At 63.8% G+C, this 4,911-nt stretch overlaps 1 pseudogene; it reads left to right on the top strand.

The window, feature by feature from the left end:
* The first annotated feature begins 2,880 nt into the window (after positions 1 to 2,880).
* Positions 2,881 to 2,999, top strand: LOC142875938 (uncharacterized; annotated as a pseudogene).
* The last annotated feature ends 1,912 nt before the right edge of the window (positions 3,000 to 4,911 follow it).

Here is a 4,911-nt window from a genome sequence, read left to right on the forward strand (position 1 = left end):
CCTACTGGAACGGGTTCCAGCTCTGGCCAGGAGAACACGAGAGGCGCCCTCTCACCGCTGCTCCTCACAGCCGAATGGCACTCCGTGGTGTCCACGCGCCACATTTTATTAATGCACTCCTGGATGGATGGGCACTCGGGTCGCTTCCACATCTTTGCGATTGTGAATTGTGCCCTAACTGTAACCCTAACCCTTACCCAGCCCGTCTCCTCTGCCCCTGCCTGACGCACTCCTCCCCGGCCAGGCCCGTCACTGTCCTGGGCCCCCGCCTGACCGGCTCCTTCCCGCCCGGCCTGTCACCGTCCTCTGCCCCTGCCTGACATGCTCCTTCCCGCCGGGCCTCTCACCGTCCTCGGCCCCTGCCTGACCGGCTCCTCCGTCGCCTGGGCCTTCCAAGGGCTTGGTGTGGACGCTGCTTCCAGGAAGCCCTCCAGAAACCCGGCAGCAGGGTGGCCGCAGCAGTCTCCAGCAGCGGTCCCTAAGTCGCGTGCGGGGGACGTGCCCCGGCTGTGCCGCGGGGGGGCCCAGCCTGGTGTCTTCCCTGAGGCCCTGCGGCCGCCGGCTGCCGCCCCCCCCCGCAAGGGGAGAGCCGCGGAGGTGGGGACCGCCTCCTGATGGGATCCCGGGGCTCTCTGTCCTGCCCGAAGGCCCAGCTGGCCTGCGGGTCCTTAGAGTGGCAAAAACCTCCGAAAACTGAGACTGAGGGTCCGGTGGGTGTCTGCACTTTTGTGCTGGGCACCCCAGGGAGGCCCGGGGGCTGGCTGGACAACGTGGTCTGCTGGGCGGGGGGGTTTGGAGGAGCAACTGATGCCCTTTGCACTTTGGGTAGCAAGAGTCTGAGGTGTCTCCGAGCCCTGTGCCATGTCGGGTGCGGGGGGGTGCGGGTGGGAGGAGGAGGAGGAGGAGGTGGGAAGGGCCGGGGCCTGCAGTCGTGTTCCCGGGGTGGCACGGCAAGTGGCTTCTTCCACAGGCTGCTTGGCCTGGGCTCCCTGCACCTGGGCCTTTGGAGGACCGGCCCTGTGTTTGCCAACACTTCCTGCAGGGACCCAGAGCTGGGAGGTTGCATCTCTCAGCCCTGGGTCGGGCAGAGCCCCAGCGGGCCATGCCCACAACCTCTCTCAGCACCGGTCCCCCAGAAGGCTCCCTTGGGACCAGGATTCTCTTGCGGTGACTCTTTAAGGTCTGGCCCCTGGATGGAGGGGCACCAGGAGTAGAGGAGCAGGAAGGGGAAGGGGGTGGCCATGCGAGGGGACACTTTGAGGCCAAGTCCCAGCTTCAGCCTGATCCTCCTGGGAACCCCGCTCTGAGACAAGGAGCCGGGCTTCGCATTCCCACAGCAGCCAGTCGTGGGCTGAGGACACCTGGGGCGTTGGGAACTCCCTGGCTTCTCCTTGGTTTAACATCTGGAGCTGCTTGGGAATCGTGCCGCCACACACACCCGAGTGCAGGTGTCTTCTGCACAGACTGCGGGCCTCGCTCTTCTGAATGCCGCTAGCTCGCCACCCACCCACGGGTGAGCCTGGTCAGGGTGCTTTCTCTCAGGGGCAGACTCTCATCCGGGCGGGCTACCGGTGTCTCTGTTTGCTCCTTTCTTTCTTCCATTTCGGGAAAGGCTTCCTTACTGGGTGTGGAAATCTCCTATGCCTTTCCTCGCCTATTCTGTCAGCTTTCAAATTCTCTTTCAGGCCGGGCGCGGTGGCTCAAGCCTGTAATCCTAGCTCTCTGGGAGGCCGAGGCGGGCGGATTGCTCGAGGTCAGGAGTTCGAAACCAGCCTGAGCAAGAGCCAGACCCGGTCTCTACTGTAAATAGAAAGAAATTAATTGGCCAACTAATATATATAGGAAAATGAGCCAGGCATGGTGGCGCATGCCTGTAGTCCCAGCTACTTGGGAGGCTGAGGCAGAAGGATTGCTTGAGCCCAGGAGTTTGAGGTTGCTGTGAGCTAGGCTAACGCCACTGCACTCACTCTAGCCTAGGCAACAAAGCGAGACTGTGTCTCATAAAAAAAAAAAAAAAAATTCTCTTTCAGTTGCCACCCTCACAGATGGATTAGGAAACCCTTCCCGGTGCACTCATTAGTGAAATGACCTCAAGGAAGCTGGAATCCAATATCTAATCGCCGACTTTTAGCGAGTCCACACGCCAGGGTGGTCGGGGTCCAATGCAGCCCCGGCCAGGCCCAGGCCCCTTGGACCGGGCCACAGGAGGACACAGAGGAGGGTCCCGGCCCCCACGAAGCGGTGCCGGCAGTTCTCCACGGGCTTGGGCGTTTTCCAGAGGTAGGAGATGGAGGGGACTGATTTCTTCAGCGCCCCACAAACCACGCCACCCCACCCCACCCATGGGACACATCCCCAGAGAGAGACGCCCCATACACTGGCTCCCCTCCCCCTTGCGCTGTGCCCCAGCCCTGGCCCGGGGGAATAGGCGGCCGCCCAACAACAGGGCGAGGGGGGGCGCAGCTGAAAGGGGTTGTGGGGGAGGGCGGCCCCTGGCTGGGGTCAAAGGGCGAGCGCCCCGCGCGCGCGTGCGCAGTCAGCGGTGGCGACGCGCTGGGGGTGGGCAGCGGGTAGGTGAAGGAGGCCGAGGCCGGGGGAGGAGACGAGGGGGGCTGGAAGGGCTCCACCTTGACGAGTCCAGCCGTGGAGGCGCATCTTGTGTGAGTGTGAGTGAGTGTGAGTGTGTGTGTGTGTGTGTGTGTGTAGAGAGACAGCCCCCCGCCCCGCCCCGCCCATCACCCCCGTCCCTCGGAGCCCGCTGGACCCGGCGGCGAACTCAACAGGCCCGGCCCGGCGCGGGGCGTGCGTGGGGCGGGAGGAGGCGGCGGGGTTAGCGCAGAGAGGCTCGGCTTCTTGAGCGGGGCAGGGGCGCCCTCCGCCGTCCACGGCCACACCACCCTGAACGCGCCCGATCTCGTCTGGTCTCGGAAGCTAAGCAGGGTCGGGCCTCGTTAGTACTTGGATGGGAGACCGCCTGGGAATACCGGGTGCCACAGGCTGCTTCTTTTTTGTTTTTGTTTTTTTTTGGCCTCTTGTTCTGTCCCCTTTCTGGGAGCGCGGCGGCGGCCCGGGGTGGGGGTGACCCCCACCCTCAGCGCCCGCCGCGGTGCCTGGCGCCCCAGCCCGCACCGTGGGGCCTCCTCTTGTCCCGAGCCGCGACACCGCCGCCACGCGGCAGCACGCGTGGCATCTGGACTGTCAGGTCTCAGACCAAAGGTCTGCTCTGTGGGAACCGACACGCTGGAGGAAACCTTGAGAGTCTGAGAGGGGAGGGAGTTCCAGAAGAAGGCCAGGATGTCATTTTGAGGGAGTGTGTGACCAGAACTCGTCCCGTTGCTTTTGGGGTTCTATGGGCTACACGTAGGAATCTTTGGTGGTGGCACCTGATGTTGGGGGATCCGGAGTCACACCCAGACCTGCTCCACAGGCTTCCTTTTACTTTTCTCTTCGGATTCATTATTTTTAAAAAGTGTCCCTTACCTCTATTATTGCATTTTCTTTTCTCTCTCTTTTCAAGCAGATGATGGGAGTCCAAGTATTCAGGTGACATGTGTTGCCCGTGCCCCCCTCCCCGCTGTGTTCTTATTCATATACCTCTCATGTTGCTCCAGCGTATCGTGGGGGTACCAATGTTAAGGTCGGGTACGTTGCCCTCTCCAAGCCTCCCCCCTCGGGTCAGAGCTTCACGTGCGCCCATCCCCCAGTCGGTGCGCACCCACCCCATTCCCAATGGATGTGTATGCCCATCCCCTCCCCCCACCCGCCCGACACCCACCCGATGAAGGTGATTCCTCTCCGTCCACTTAGGTGTCCATCCGTTCGTACCAATTTGCCGGTGAGCGCGCTCACGTGGTGCTCGTGTGTCCATTCTTGGGATACCTGGCCTACTGGAACGGGTTCCAGCTCTGGCCAGGAGAACACGAGAGGCGCCCTCTCACCGCTGCTCCTCACAGCCGAATGGCACTCCGTGGTGTCCACGCGCCACATTTTATTAATGCACTCCTGGATGGATGGGCACTCGGGTCGCTTCCACATCTTTGCGATTGTGAATTGTGCCCTAACTGTAACCCTAACCCTTACCCAGCCCGTCTCCTCTGCCCCTGCCTGACGCACTCCTCCCCGGCCAGGCCCGTCACTGTCCTGGGCCCCCGCCTGACCGGCTCCTTCCCGCCCGGCCTGTCACCGTCCTCTGCCCCTGCCTGACATGCTCCTTCCCGCCGGGCCTCTCACCGTCCTCGGCCCCTGCCTGACCGGCTCCTCCGTCGCCTGGGCCTTCCAAGGGCTTGGTGTGGACGCTGCTTCCAGGAAGCCCTCCAGAAACCCGGCAGCAGGGTGGCCGCAGCAGTCTCCAGCAGCGGTCCCTAAGTCGCGTGCGGGGGACGTGCCCCGGCTGTGCCGCGGGGGGGCCCAGCCTGGTGTCTTCCCTGAGGCCCTGCGGCCGCCGGCTGCCGCCCCCCCCCGCAAGGGGAGAGCCGCGGAGGTGGGGACCGCCTCCTGATGGGATCCCGGGGCTCTCTGTCCTGCCCGAAGGCCCAGCTGGCCTGCGGGTCCTTAGAGTGGCAAAAACCTCCGAAAACTGAGACTGAGGGTCCGGTGGGTGTCTGCACTTTTGTGCTGGGCACCCCAGGGAGGCCCGGGGGCTGGCTGGACAACGTGGTCTGCTGGGCGGGGGGGTTTGGAGGAGCAACTGATGCCCTTTGCACTTTGGGTAGCAAGAGTCTGAGGTGTCTCCGAGCCCTGTGCCATGTCGGGTGCGGGGGGGTGCGGGTGGGAGGAGGAGGAGGAGGAGGTGGGAAGGGCCGGGGCCTGCAGTCGTGTTCCCGGGGTGGCACGGCAAGTGGCTTCTTCCACAGGCTGCTTGGCCTGGGCTCCCTGCACCTGGGCCTTTGGAGGACCGGCCCTGTGTTTGCC

Source organism: Microcebus murinus, chromosome 14 (assembly GCF_040939455.1).
Source record: "Microcebus murinus isolate Inina chromosome 14, M.murinus_Inina_mat1.0, whole genome shotgun sequence".
In the NCBI taxonomy this organism is placed as follows: Eukaryota; Metazoa; Chordata; class Mammalia; order Primates; family Cheirogaleidae; genus Microcebus; species Microcebus murinus.